Source organism: Callorhinus ursinus, unplaced genomic scaffold, assembly GCF_003265705.2.
Source record: "Callorhinus ursinus isolate GAN/ISIS: 27379988/994484 unplaced genomic scaffold, GSC_fseal_2.0 scaffold90, whole genome shotgun sequence".
In the NCBI taxonomy this organism is placed as follows: Eukaryota; Metazoa; Chordata; class Mammalia; order Carnivora; family Otariidae; genus Callorhinus; species Callorhinus ursinus.
In genome coordinates this window covers 887,312-902,378 of record NW_027397152.1, presented here as the reverse complement: position 1 = coordinate 902,378, position 15,067 = coordinate 887,312, and the positions used below count along the sequence as shown (strand labels likewise).

The window sequence follows — 15,067 nt, the reverse complement described above, 5'->3', positions numbered from 1 at the left end:
AAAAAACAGAGAAGAGAAGCCTGGCAACAAGAACTGTCAGGCACAGGAGTGAGATGCATGTATCTAACTCCTACACATGAAAGGATGCTTATTCTGTGTGTTCCTAAGTATGAAAGGCTCAAGAGTGACTGTAGCTCAGTATAGTCTAAGGAAGAAATCACTAATAAGTAGAGCTGTCCAAAATGGAAAAAGCCCCTTTGTCCCAAGCACCCTATGACTAGAGGGGTTCAAGTGAAGTCTGGATGAATGGTCCTAAGGGTTAATATGGAAAGCAAGAGAAGACAGAGAAAAAGTTAGACTACAGTAGTGGGTCCCAACCTTCCTTCCATTCCAAAACAAGTCCACTGTCCTCTCCAACAGCAGTGGCTTAATAAGATTGCTGGGTTGTCACTCTGGAAAACAGTATGGAGGTTCCTCAAACAGTTGAAATTAGAGCTACCGTTCGATCCAGCAATTGCACTACTGGGTATTTACCACAAAGATACAAATGTAGGGACCCGAAGGGGTACATGTACCCCAATGTTTATAGCAGCAATGTCCACAATAGCCAAACTGTGGAAAGAGCCAAGATGCCCATCGACAGATGAATGGATAAAGAAGATGTGGTATATATACACAATGGAATATTATGCAGCCATCAAAAGGAATGAGATCTTGCCATTTGCAACGACGTGGATGGAACTGGAGGGTGTTATGCTGAGTGAAATAAGTCAATCAGAGAAAGACATGTATCACATGACCTCACTGATATGAGGAATTCTTAATCTCAGGAAACAAACTGAGTGTTACTGGAGTGGTTGGGGGTGGGAGGGATGGGATGGCTGGGTGATAGACATTGGGGAGGGTATGTGCTATGGTGAGCGCTGTGAATTGTGCAAGACTGTTGAATCACAGATCTGTACTTCTGAAACAAATAACACAACATATTTTAAGAAAAAAGGAAAAGAAGAAGATAACAGGAGAGGAAGAAAAGGGGAGTATGTCAGAGGGGGAGACGAACCATGAGAGATGATGGACTCTGAAAAACTGAGGGTTCTAGAGGGTAGGGGGGTGGGGGGATGGGTTAGCCTGGTGATGGGTATTGAGGAGGGCACGTTTTGCATGGTGCACTGGGTGTTATGAACAAACAATGAATCATGGAACACTGCATCAAAAACTAATGATGTAATATATGGTGATTAACATAACAATAAAAAAATTAAAAAAAAAAAAGATTGCTGGGTTGTGAGCTCCACAATGGTGGGCATTCCCGTTGTTTTCTTCATTGCTATTCCCCAGTGCCTAGCATAGTGTCTGACACACAGTATTGCTCAATAAATATTTGTGTAAGGAAGAAAGCTAATAATCTCAAAAGAGAAAAGAAGGAAGCAGTAATGATGACTAAGAACCCTTCCCCAAGTGATTCTGATGGTCTATCCTTATATCCCAGACTAAATAATCTTCCAGGTCCTAACTCTCAGATTCTATTTTATCCTGATTTGATTTAGCTAATGAATGTATTTATATCAGTAACCATCCACATTTGTAAGTCTTTAAACTAGTGGTTCTTGACATTTTTAGGTCATGGATTCCTTTGGGGATCTTATGAAAGACACTGATTGGCCCCTGAAAAAATGGACATTCCTTAAAGGACGAGAGACCATTACTTTCCTGTTTATCCAAAAGACTGACATACTTCTTACATTCTCATAAGGGCAGGTATTACAAGTTTTTGTTTCTGTTTCAAATGCAGAAGTCTAAGACTCTAACTAGGCAATAGAGCATTACCTAAAATGGCAGATAAAGGTGGGTATTACTGAGTTCACTAAGACTGGCTTTTGCAATGCAAATGCGAAGAGAAAACCAGTTTAACGAACTTTCAACTTCTAGTTGGTTGTTAACATCATCACAGAAATCAGTGGTTCCTTAATTCCAAGACTAACTGCATCCAAACAGTCTGAAAGCTTGTTAAAAATAGATTCTCAGGCTCTACACCAAAGGGTCCAAGTGATTCAGATCAGGAGAAACACTGACAAAGGAGCTTAACTCTTCAGTTAGTGCAAAAGCGGTAAGCCTATGCAGACTTGGAAACAGAAGTTTTCCAAGTTTTTCAGATGTGCCCCCTTTAAATCACAACAGCTGGCCTGTGGTTTGTACTCCTACCAGACCCAAGAAGGGAGGTGAAGAAAGCAATGGGCAGCATCAGTTACTCCTTTCCCCTGGTTATCTCCTATGTATACATGAGGTATACACGTTAATAAACTTGTTTATTTTTCTTACTAATCTTTAATTACAGGGTCTCCACCAAGAACTTGGAATTATTTTCCTCCCCTCTAGTTTCTGGTGACCCAGAAAGTACCTGCTGAGACACCACCACTTGTTGCAGAGCCTACAGATGGGATCCTGGGAAAACAGGCAGAAGCCAGCAAAGGGTAAGAATTCTTACCCAAGTCTGTTCTGCCGGATCTTCATCTATAGTGCCTGGACAAGAGAGGAAGGTAAAATTTTATGTTGTCCCACCCTTTCCAAATTCAGCCTGGCAGGAGAAAAACACATGTAATTCTTTGAACTGTGGATCCTGGATTTGCTTTCAGGTACCCACTGGCTAACAATCCTTTTCCTCCTGTGGACAGTTATTACTTTTGTTTGTCTTGTTTTGTGTTCTGAGAACTTGGGCTGCATTTCTGCCTGCTGGGGCATATAGGTTGTCGGTTCTTACATGTGCGGGTGGCCCAACTGTCAGGTTGGGGGCCCCAAAATGTGGCCAGACAGAAATGCGAACTGTATGTGGCTAGTGTCCTGACAACTTTTGCCAGCTCTCAGGGGTTGTATAGGTCTTTCTTTCTTTTGGTTACCTTTGGGAGTGGTTCTGGATTTTGGGAGGGCTGCATCTTTTGTCCCCTCCTTTGGGGACACTTTTTGTGTCCGTCATTAAGCCATAAAAGGCTTATTGGTTTTAGTTTTTAGTCACTTGATAGGTATGCCTTTGATTTAAAAGACACAGGAAAAAATATTTTAAAAAGGAATAATATCAGGAAAATTTACTGTGTGTTTCAGCTGAAACCTGAGAAAATATTTGAAAGGAATTTTTTAAAAAAGGTGTACAGTCAAAACTTGGCCACACTGGAGGCTGATAGGTTTTTGTTTTGTTTTGTTTTGAGAGAGAGACAGCGAGAGGAGGAGGGGCAGAGGGAGAGTGAGAATCTTAAGCAGGCTCCACACTCAGTGGGGAGCCCAATGCACGGCTCCATCTCATCTCACAAGCCTGAGATCACGACCTGAGCTGAAGTGGGACGTTTAACCAACTGAGCCATCCAGGTGCCCCAGGAGTTTCTTTCTTTTTTTTTTTTTTTAAAGGCCTCTCTTCTATTTGATTCTGGCTCCTCCCACGGGAACTTCTCAATTGACTGAAACCCCCTTCTTGAACTCCTGTTGACTATATGCTCCACCAACTCTGTCCACCTCTTTCTTGTTTGCATGATTTAACTAAGTACAATTTGGAACTTAACTGGCTTCTTTGGGAAACTTAAGATCTCCCTAGATTAGCTCCTCTGGGACCTCTTCTTCCTACTGCTTCTGTCCTTCCTTTTGTCACCTTCCATCTTCCATTCAATTCCCTGAATCCTTGCTATGTCCCCCGCTTCAAACTCCTACCTCGTGCAAACCTTCACCCTGGACATATTTTCCCTTCCCACTTCAGCCCCTCAGCTCCCTACAGCCACTTGAGCTGCAGGCCGCTTTCCTCTACTGGGGGCTCTCTAGGGACCCAGAGACCCCAAGCAACTCTCTGAGGCTGCAAAGGAAAAAGGAGCTATTTGGAAATGGGGCAAATGAAAAATTCTTAAGTCTTCTACACAAATATTCGTAAAAAGCTTTAGCTTAGTGGGTTAACCCTAACTTATTCCATCTGCCTGAAACACAATTTGGATTCAACTGTTCTTTTATAAACTACTGAGTATAAGATTTCTGTTTGCATTTGTCTGTATGTTTATGTATGTCTATATATATATGTTCTAGATGTGTGATATTTTTCTACCTCTGGGTGGCATTGCCAAAATTACTCTGTAAAAAGAGCTCTACTTAATTGGCTTTTAAAAAAAAGTGCTTATATAAATTAAGTTTGAGGACAAACTCAGAAATAAAGAGACTAACCCAAATGTTTTTCAAATTCACATGACTTGGGTAATCTTTGGTAAATAGAAATATTGTGGGTTTACTAAAACAACGAACACTAACACAGAAAAACAGACACACTTTCAGAGTTGTCAGCACTAAATGCAGACATACAACTTTTTCTACCTGGTTTACTAGTCAAATGAGCTCATGTTATCTGTTCTAAAAATTTGTTACCAAGAAAAATAACTTAAGATGATGAGATTCTCATGAATAATGTAAACACTGCTAAGAATAAATGAATTAAACAGATGTAAGCTAAACGTTTATAAATAACAATTAGATTTTATGTCTACCTAAAAATAGTTTCTTAAATCTCTTTGGTAACTTATATTCTTAGAATTTTGCTAAGTTATGGATATTCATTAAATATCTAGATCATTTCCAAATAAGATAAAATATTGAAACATTAATTGTTAAATATTAAGCCTAAGTTTACTTGCTTGTAGCCTCTTATTACAGAGGAGCTAAACATACTGGGGTCTGTTAGTAAACATGTCTTGTGCCACACTGAAAAACTGTACTATGAGGAAGTGTATGCTTCTAGAAATTATAAAAATGTATTCACAAATTTGCCAATCTCCACAATGCTGGCATGACACAGTTAATAATTGCTTACTTCTTCATTTTCACTAGAAACTAAGGTTTCTATGGGTTAAGAACTCTAATATATGTCATTCAACATACTAGAAGTAATAAGGGAAACAATTATGCAAAGCAAGTAGGATGTATTTTTAGTAAGAAAAGGTATGAAGTAGGGAGATGTATTTTTGTTAAGGAGAAAAAAGTAAATTTGTCCTAAAGTAGAATAACTAGTTGTTTCAGAATGAAAAGAGAATAAAGGACAAACTAAGTAGATAAAGTTGAGGAGGAGAGAGGGAGAACCTTACCTTGTGTGGTCAAGGTGGCTAGAACTGAATGAAATTATTATGAGGGTTTTTTTTTTTTTTAAGGTTTAATTGTTGTGTTGTTGTTGTTGTTGTTTTAAAGATTTTATTTATTTGACAGAGAGAGACACAGCAAGAGAAGGAACACAAGCAGGGGCAGTGGGAGAGGGAGAAGCAGGCTTCCCGCGGAGCAGGGAGCCTGATACAGGGCTCAAACCCAGGACCCTGGGATCATGACCTGAGCCGAAGGCAGACACTTAACGACTGAGCCACCCAGGCGCCCCAAGGACACAGTCTTCAGACTATTGGTCTGCTCTTGATAAGAGATTGTGGAAGGGTTTTTTGTGTTTGTTTGTTTTTTGGTTTTTTTTTTTACCTTTTAAGTAACCTGCCTAGAAAGCAAAGATTTTGTATCTTACCAACACCATTTCCTATGCTTTGTGTTGTCTTTTGCAGGTCTTTGATTACTTAAGAAACTGAGTCTTCTCTATTCACAGAAGTAAGTTTTTGTTATGTTTTAATAACTAAGTACTCTTTTGGTTTGCCTCCAACATCTTTTAACCATCTCTTTGGTTAAAGGAATAACTGCTGTTTCACAGTGACCTATTTAATAAGGTGTTCTAAAACATTTGATATTTGACAAACTTCCCCTAACCAAAGTCTAAGTCAGGTCTTTTTTTTTTTTTTTTTTTTTTTTTTTAACTCAGACTAACTGTGGGATTTCCCAGCATGTTCCCTGGTACATCTTCTAAAGAAGAGATACTTAACTATTTAAATCGCGTAAAATTCCCAGAAATCTGCTATGTCCTGGTATAATGTTATCAGTCATAATTCTAGTTATCTTAAAATCTGTGCCACAGAAATAACCACATTTCCTTGTCATTTGCACTAGAATGAACTCTCATCAGATCTTTAACCATGGCCATTTTTTAAGTCTTTTTGTCATTTAGAGTTTTACTCTGATGATTTTGCAAAAAAAATGCTTTGTCTTCTGAGATTCAAGAAAGGGACTCTTGATATGCACAGGTTTCTGATAACTTTAAGTAATCATACCACTGAACTAGCTAAGAATTTCCATAACTCTACTGGAAAACTCAATTCACAAAACTGCCAAGATCAAGCAAAACAAGAATCAATTACAAGGGACTAAACGAACTGATGAAGATAAACAGAACTGAAACATTTATCTTTCCCCTTACCTCATCTCATCAGAATTTGGAAATGCTATTAAGTATTATTTTCATAGTAATATATTTATTTGCAGGTAATCTGTTCCTTGTAACAGGCACAGACAAGACCAAACAGCCTCACGGAACTAAGGCTGACTTTATGGAGCCAATAAAGCCCCTTCAGAAAACTGCCTGGCATCTTGCTTACTGGGTTCCTGGCATTACAGTGGGTAAAGACAGTCACTTCCTGGCAGCCTGAGAAGTTCAGAATATTTTGGGGGCCCTGAGAAGAGAGGAATCCACTCAAATTCATAGGTATTGCGGGCAAGGACAGTCATTCCTTGGCTTGGTTTCTGGCCTTGAGTGGCTTTTAAAAGTCTAATCTGAGGGACGCCTAGATGGCTCAGTTGGCTCAGATCATGATCCCAGACCTCAGACTGAGTCCCGCATCAGGCTCCCTTCTCAGCAGGGAGCCTGCTTCTCCCTCTGTCTGCCGCTCCCCCCTGCTTGTGTGCTCTCTGGCAAATATAATAATAATAATAAAATATAAGTCCAGTCTGAGATTCCTTATGAAAAGCAAACCCAGGGATGCCTGGGTGGCTCAGTCAGTGAAGCATCTGCCTTCAGCTCACCAGGGTCCTGGGATCCAGCCCCCTGCTCAGTGGGGAATCTGCTTCTCCTTCTCCCTCTGCTGCTCCCCCTGCTTGTGCTCACTCACACTCTTTCTCACTCAAATAAATAAATAAAATCTGAAAAGAAAGAAAAGAAAAGCAAACCCAAAAAACCCATGTGGCCAATCACTATTCTTGTGGTACTTATGTAAATAATCAGGCCATGTTTAATGAGACTAGATTCATTTTGCAAACAAATTAGTCTTATTGTGATTATCTCCGATACAAATGGATGACTGCAGAGAGAAAAAGTACATTTCTATAGCAAACCTTTGTGGGCATCAGATCCCAGTGCTGTTTGCTGAGTTGTTATCTATCTGCAAACTGACCTGGATCCTAAATTCTTCTAGTTTCCTCAAATGTCTGACTATGACTCTCTAAACATTTCCAATTTTCTCCCACTCTTCTGACTTGGAATCACTAAGGACAAAACTGCTTTCCCTGAAGCCTTGCAAACTGAAACTGGACAACTTGACAGAAATTTCATAAGAGCAGGGCGCCTGGGTGGCTGAGTCATTAAGCATCTGCCTTCGGCTCAGGTAGATCCCAGGGTCCTGGGATCGAGCCCCACATTGGGCTCTCTGCTCAGCGGGAAGCCTGCTTCTCCCTCTCCCACTCCCCCTGCTTGTGTTCCCTCTCTTGCTGTCTCTCTCTCTCAAATAAATAAATAGTCTTTAAAAAAAAAAAAGAAATTTCTTAAGAACTCATGTGTGGACGACGTTCTTACCTGTTGCAGTTGGGCTACTCAGAAATTTCACACCTGAGGACATCACCAGAGCTATTCAAACTGCAAATCAGGAAAGTGAAAGACTGCTCAAGGATGGCTTTCAACCACCTCCGTTTTGATGTCAAGCTTTCTAATTGATTAAGTTCTTCTTTCCAGCTCATAACTCAGGCAAAAAGCCCTCCAGGCAAAGTATCCTGCTTGGGAACCAAAACTACCCCCTTCAAACAATAAAGACTGCCTAGACCAGTAAGACCCCCACCTGTGATTGACCCCAAGCTAATCATCAACTTGACCTTTACATAACTGAGGAAGGAGGGAACGGAGGCTCAGGAGGGAAGCTGACCAACAGTAAAGCCATTTTGGTTTTTAGGTTGACTCTTAAGTCAGCAGGTCATAAAGAGTCACAAGACGCCATTCCCTCTGGCTATAAAAGCCACATCAGCCGGACATTCTTAAAATTGTTCTGTAGGAGCGTTGTGCTGACAATACTGACCCCATCTTTGGCCCTCCATCTTGTTCACATTTGCTCAGTAACCTCTCTTGGGGCTACATGTTTTGGGCCCCTTGGAGATGAATATACATACCTTAGAAATGCCGGCTAGGATGGCGGGGTGGGGGGGGCAGCGGGGAGGCTTATTTTGGCCTCCCATGAATCTGTTAGAGATAACATAGTTTTTCCTGATGCACAGGAGGTGCCACAAGATCTAATTAAAGGCCAGCTGTCAAATAAGGTGCATGTAAGTCCTCTGAGGTGCGTGCAAGCCTTCTGATCTCACTACAATGACCTTCTGTGTTCCCCTCACCCTATACAATCTGTGGACTGAGGTCTGGATTTCATGGAGAATTAACTATGCAGCTGCTGTGGACTGTCCTCCACCTGAATCCCTGTGTCAATAAGTTACCCTGAATAAAACTCTGTGTAAACTGTATGGAGTGGCCCGCTTTGTTTTCTGGTCTCAAAGTGCCTTCTTAGCTTGGGGATACTTTACTGTCCATCCTCTACCTTCTAACATGCTCCCTGTAGGTTATTCCACAACCCTAGGTAGGACAGCGGAAAAACCAACCGCCCAATCTAAGTGATACACCCAAAGCTAAAGAGTAAGCTCCTCTCTATATGGTTAGCTAATTTAAAAAAAAACCTATAAAATGCTTTGCTAGAAGCAAAGGGGCATAACTCTTCCTCACCCAGGAGAAGAGACCATTACTTTGTGAAGTAGCTCCTGATGTGGGAAACAAAGGCAAAAGAAAAAATTAAATTTCCTACTGCCTACAAGTCCTTGAAACAGGCAGAGTGACATATTCCTCTAGGAACTCAGCTGCCTTTATGTTAATACTTTGCCAAGGGCAAAAGGCAATCTTAGCCTGACCCTCAGGATCCTGTGAGTCTACTCTAACACATAAAAATTCCTTTGAAAACTTCCATTATCTCTACTCCCCACCCCAAGATACATGTTAGCAATCATCCTTTAAACATATGGCCCACTAAGCTACATCTGAAAGGTCTGATGACTCAGGTTTTATTAGACAATAATAAATGACCTTTTCCCAACAATAGCCAGCCCCCTCAAGGTCCTGGAAACGATGCTTCCAAAATTCCTTAGAGATTTACGCTATCCCTAACCCCCTCCCAACTTGAAAGTATATAATGGGCCACTCCTCATGACCCCAGTGCACCTCTTTCTGCCTGTCCCTGTCCGTTAATAAAACCATCTTTTTGCACCAAAGACGTTAATTCTTTCTGGGCTGTTGGCTCCCAACTCCAACATTGCCACATCACTCGGCGTCTGAACGTGTGGGTCAGTCTTTTCATCTGGATTCTGAGCTTCTCTGTAAACTTGGTATTTTCTCTTTTCTTCCTTTACTCTCATACATATCAGGAGCTTTTCATGGAGTATGGTCTTTTTTTTAATAATTTTTATTTATTTTTTTCAAGAATTTTTTATTTATTCATTTGAGACAGAGAAAGAGAGCGAGTGAGCATGCGAGCAGGAGCAGTGGGGAGAGGAAGAGGGAGAAGAAGACTCCCTGCAGAGCAGGGAGCCCAACATGGGGCTCGATCCCAGGACCTGGAGATCATGACCTGAGCCGAAGGCAGACGCTTAATGATCTAAGCCCCCCAGGTGCCCCCATGGAGTATGGTCTTATAACACTTTCAGGTCAACTGCTCAGGCTGCAATCCTTTAGCATGGGGGCTACTCTACAGGGAGGAGAAGCCTGCCTTTTGGCTAGAAGTTAGTACTCTAGCCGGAATGGTAGTAAGACCCAGAAACTTGATGCCCTCTCTTTATTCCTGTCCTTACACAAAGTTGTCTTTTTTGGGCACGGGACAGTCACCTAAGTTGCTAGCACAGCTGCCAATCTTAAGTCTCCCATGTGAGGTTTCCTCCTCACTGGTTTAATGTGATGTTCACATCTCTGGTCTAGTAATCTCTGGCCACGAGACTTCCACTTGGAACCGGCTGAAACCAGTACCCAACTGAATCAAAGCCCAACTGGGACCATTTCCTAGAGAAGTTGGCTGTAAAGACTACATGTGTTGGAATGTCGCTTAGACCATGATGAATTTCTATCTCCAATCTTCTGTCAATGTCCTCCACTTACAAAAAACTATAGGGGCAATTTCCCCTTGTAAAAACTTTCCTAATGTTTTCCATGGGTTAAAAATGGGGGGTTCTTCAGGGCAAGGCAAGGTATGGTATCTCGGTCCACATGCTGGCACCCATTTTACAGTCTAGGATTCGATAGGGAAGCTGGGGGATGCGAGCATCCCTCCTACCGGGACTTTAATGGCATGGCGGTGATCATAGCAATTTCATTCAAGGGGCTCCTTGGGCTGCTTTGACACCAGGAACCTCTGACAAGCACAAAGACTGTCTATACATGAGCTATTGTGGCAATTTCTCTGAAGTTTACCTCAAGTTGTCTAGCTTAGGCAAACAACAAACATTCAAAGACAATGAGAACTAGAATTTAACATCTGCAAAGGTGGGTTACTGAAACATTTTTCTCACTGTAATCACTCTCATTTCCAGAAATAGCCAAATTAAGACTAATTTGTTTGTAAAACAAGTCACAATCTTGGTCTTAATTTTTCCTTTTGCCTTTGTTTCCCACATCAGTGTCACTTAGGCCAAGTCAACAAACTGGGGTTTATATTTATTTATTTGACAGACAGCGAGAGAGCACAAGCAGGGCGAGCGGCAGGCAGAGGGAGAGGGAGAAGCAGGCCCGCTGAGCAGGGAGCCCTGACCGGAAAGCAGCTGCTTAACCATCTGAGCCACCCAGGTGCCCCCAAGCTGGGGTTTAATATCTAACCTAACTGCAGTGTCAGCCTCCCCCAGGAAAGTTTTAACTGAGTCAGTCAGGAATTTTCTGGTCATCACCAATGGTAATCTGTTACCTAGGCCCTCTCCATCCCCAAAGGCAAATGAGGTCATCTGCATGATAAGACCCCCTGCCCTTTCCCCCAAGTGATAGTGACCTTGCCTGGAATCCTTTTCTTTTGCTATTAACTCCTTGCCCCACCCTCCTTCTTATAAAAACCTTCCATTTTGTACAACTCTTGGGAGACCCTCTCTACTTGCCAGATGGGATGCTGCCCGATTCATGAATCGTTTAATAAAGCCAATTAGATCTTCAAATTTGCTCGGCTGAATTTTGTTTCTTGGCAGGGCCCTCACTCCATCTGAGATGCTCTGAGCCCAATATCTAGAAATCTTCTTGACTGTCCTCTGGACTCAAAAACAAGAGTTTACGGTTTATTCCGACTATTAACCGTTTTCTTTTGTTTCCATTAAAAAACGCCTCTTATTAAATAGGTGACTGCTCATGCAATGTAGAGCCCCCCTGCAATAAATACCACCTCCTGAAATGAGACACAACTGTTTAGTCTAATGTATTCTCAGGACTAATAGACTCATTCAAAGACATGAAACTTCTTGGGGACGCTTCAAAGACGGGAATGAAGGACAGCAGAATGCACCAACCCAAAATACAGCTCTTTGGCATCAAGATTATTTTGAGGAACAGCAGATGGGTTGGGCATGGAGCCTACTTAAAAAACAAACAAAAACAATAGAGAGTAAAGAAACCCCTGCATTACTTACATCCTTCCCTCTTCAAATGGTAACTGATGTGGGGAATAAAGGCAGATGGAAATGTAGTTAAAAATAATTTCCTTATATCCTGCAGCCAATTGACAAATAACTTGAGGCAGACAGAGCGGGACATTCCTCCAGGAAACTCCCAAGGGTCTTAATGTTTTGCTAGAGGGAAAAACAACTTTAGCTTGACAATAGCCAGGCTTCCAGGATCAGTGAGTCATCTTTAGCATATGAAAGACTTTTGGAAACTTCCCTTGGTCTTCTCTTCCCCCAACCCCAAAGTGTATAATCAATTGCTCCTCACAATCCCAGTGCAGCTCTTTTCGGCCCAAGGGTCCCGTCCCGGTGCTTTAATAAAACCACCTTTTTGCAAAGACATCTCGAGAATTCTTTCCTGGCCATTGGGTCCAGGCCCCAACATTTCCACATCAGTAACCAATGCCTCGATATTTTGTTTTATATTTGACATTTAAATATTCTTTATGAGAGAGTGGTTGTTCCTACCAGGAAAAAAGATTTTGACCTCTTCAATCCTTTGAGGAGATACAGATTTATATGAAGGCAAAGGTTTCCAAGAGCCATCTTCAGTTTTCTTCATGAACTGGTCAAAAAGGAGTCTCATGTCCTTGCTCCAGCTGGGGTTGGGGAGAGAACGGTCCACATAAATGACCTCTGAAGAAAATGACCTCTAAAAGAAAGAGAGGAGAAAAAGAAGAATGGAGAGTGAACCCTATCTTGTAACATACTCTATTTTCTGAGACTATCTTGCTGCCTCTTCCAGAAGCTGGTCATTTCAGAGTGGAAGCACATTTTTAGAATCAGCCCATCCAACCTCCTTGAGAGGAGAGATTGAGAGAGAGGGTAAGTGATTTGCTCAATGTCACCCAACTAGCTACTAGCAGAGAAGAATTAAGCTCAGGTCTGTGGATTCCTTTCTTTTAAAACAAAACCAAACAAAACACCTTAATCAAGCACAGGTGAGCCAGGAACTGGAGATAAACAGACGAAGGACACACATTTTCCTCCATGTAAAAAGTGTTACCAGTGGGGTATGCAGGAGCCAGAGCACAGGGGAGAGGTGTTTAGACAGGGGGTAAAGGGGGGTTCAGGGAGGAGTTCTTTGACCTGAATCTTGATTTTGATGTAGGGAAGATGTTAGGGTTCGAAGCCAATGGCCAAGAAAGAATTCTTGAGCCGTCTCCAGTGCAAAAAGTGGTTTTATTAGAGGACGGGAACAGGACCATGGGCAGAAAGAGCTGCAATGGAGTCGTGAGGGGTGGTGATTATATACCTTCAAGTTGGGAAGGGGTTAGGGATAGGGTAAGTCTCTAAGGAATTTTGGAATCAAGGTTTCCAGGATCTTGAGGGGGCTAGCTATTGCTGGGAAAAGGTCATTTATTACTGTCTAATAAAACCTGAATCATGAGACCCTTCAGATGTGTATCAGTAGGTCATATGCTTGGGGGATGATTGCCAACATGTAGCTGGTGGGGGTAGAGATAAAAGGAAGTTTCCAACGGAATTTTTAGATGTTAAAGTAGACTTACAGGATCCAGGGGGGCGGGCTAAGATTGCCTTTTGCCCTCAGCAAAGTATTAACATGGAGGCAGCTGAGTTCCTAGAGGAGTATGTCACTTTGCCTATTTCAAGGACTTGTCAATGGGCTGTAGGCGGTAAGGAAATTTACTAATTTTTCTTCTTTGTTTCTCACATCAACTGAACAAGCAGAAATTAGCCAGCTAGAAAGGGTATTGTAGGTATACGCAAAAGCAAGGAGGCACGACAGTTTTATGGGGCCTCATAACAACCACACTTATGAAATACTTATGAAGTAGGTACTAATTATTATCCCCGTTTTACAGATGATGAAACTAAGGCCTAAAAGAAGCTTGGCTTTGTTTCAGTGCAAGGGGAAGAGCAGATGACTACAGAGATGCAGACAAGGGCTTGGCTGGGAGAACTTCCATTCTAAGCTAGTTGGCCTGAACTGGTCTGTATCTGCAGTTGTTCCCAGAGGGATTTCAATACGGAAATGACAAGATCTGATCTGGCCATCATAAGAAAGATAGTGGGAGGGACCAAGACTGGATGTGAGGACCCTGTGTCGAGGCTTTTAGAGGTAACCCAAGTGAAAATTATGACTGCATGAAGCAGATAAGGAGTAAGGGAAGAGTAAAAATACAAACACCAACCCCAGGTTTCTGAATTATGCAACACAGTGAGTGATAGAGCCAATTACCAAGAAAGAGAATATAAGGAGGAGGAGGAGGTTGGGGCGGGACAGGTGCTTGGTGTCATAGTAACCATGGCTTCCACCCATGCTATTTCTCTGTAGCACTGAGCAATGCTACCACTCATGTGACCAGGCAGCAAGTGGAATGGTGCAGAGGCCCTGGAGGGGGACAAAGGGTGACTTACCAAGGAGGACAAAGCAAATGGCCATAGGCACTGGAAAGGAAAAAACTTTTTTTTGGGGGGGGGGGGGGATCTTTTTTTTTTTTTGGCTTCAGCAGAAATCTTGGAATATTTAAGACCACAGAAGCTATCAACTCTATGGCATTCCACTTCCAGTCACCCTTGTCAATTCAGATTCAATGTATCTACACTTGGACTGATGTAGGAAAGACGTTATTAGGGTTCAAAGCCGATGGCCAAGAAAGAATTCTTGAGAAGTCTATGGTGCAAAAAGGTGATTTTATATTAAAGCACGGGGATAGGGCGCCTGGGTGGCTCAGTTGGTTAAGCGACTGCCTTCGGCTCGGGTCATGATCCTGGAGTCCCGGGATCGAGTCCCACATCGGGCTCCCTGCTCAGCGGGGAGTCTGCTTCTCCCTCTGACCCTATTCCCTCTCGTGCTCTCTCTCATTCTCTCTCAAATAAATAAATAAAATCTTTACAAAAAAAAAATAAATAAAGCACGGGGACAGGAGCCGTAAGCAGAAAGAGCTGCTGCACTGGGGTTGTGAGGGGTGGCTGATTATATACTACTGGGTTGAGGGAGGTAAGGAAAAAGGGAGGTTTCAAAAGAACTTTCACGTGCTAAAGAGGACCTACAAGATACTGGAGACCTTGCCATTGTCAAGGTTGTTTTTCCCTTCTACCAAGGCATTAACATTAAGATAGTTGGGAGATCCCTGGGGGAATGTCACACATGTCCATGTCCCACCAGGAGTGGGGGGTGGGGGTAGGTTGCAGGGTGTCAGCTTATGCTCTGTCTTCAGCCAGCCTTCTGTTCCCTCATCATGGACCACACCCCGATATCAAAAGAGCAAGGCTGTGCTGTGATGGAAGAACCAGCCAACCAGCCTTCCACTGACATGCTGACACCTCAGCTGGCTCTGATCTGGCCAGCTCTGAT

General features: G+C 42.4%; 1 protein-coding gene and 1 long non-coding RNA gene across 2 annotated transcripts in view; one reads left to right on the top strand and one right to left on the bottom strand.

The window, feature by feature from the left end:
* The window catches only part of LOC141371722 (uncharacterized), a 115,331-nt gene extending 108,713 nt beyond the window's left edge, over window positions 1-6,618 (top strand). The window contains exons 3-4 of the long non-coding RNA XR_012376892.1: window positions 5,496-5,538; window positions 6,304-6,618. This is a non-coding gene — a long non-coding RNA (uncharacterized lncRNA). The remainder of the gene's footprint in view (window positions 1-5,495; window positions 5,539-6,303) is intronic.
* The window catches only part of THEM4 (thioesterase superfamily member 4), a 39,311-nt gene that overhangs the window by 19,448 nt on the left and 4,796 nt on the right, over window positions 1-15,067 (bottom strand). The gene's annotated exons all lie outside the window — the stretch shown is intronic.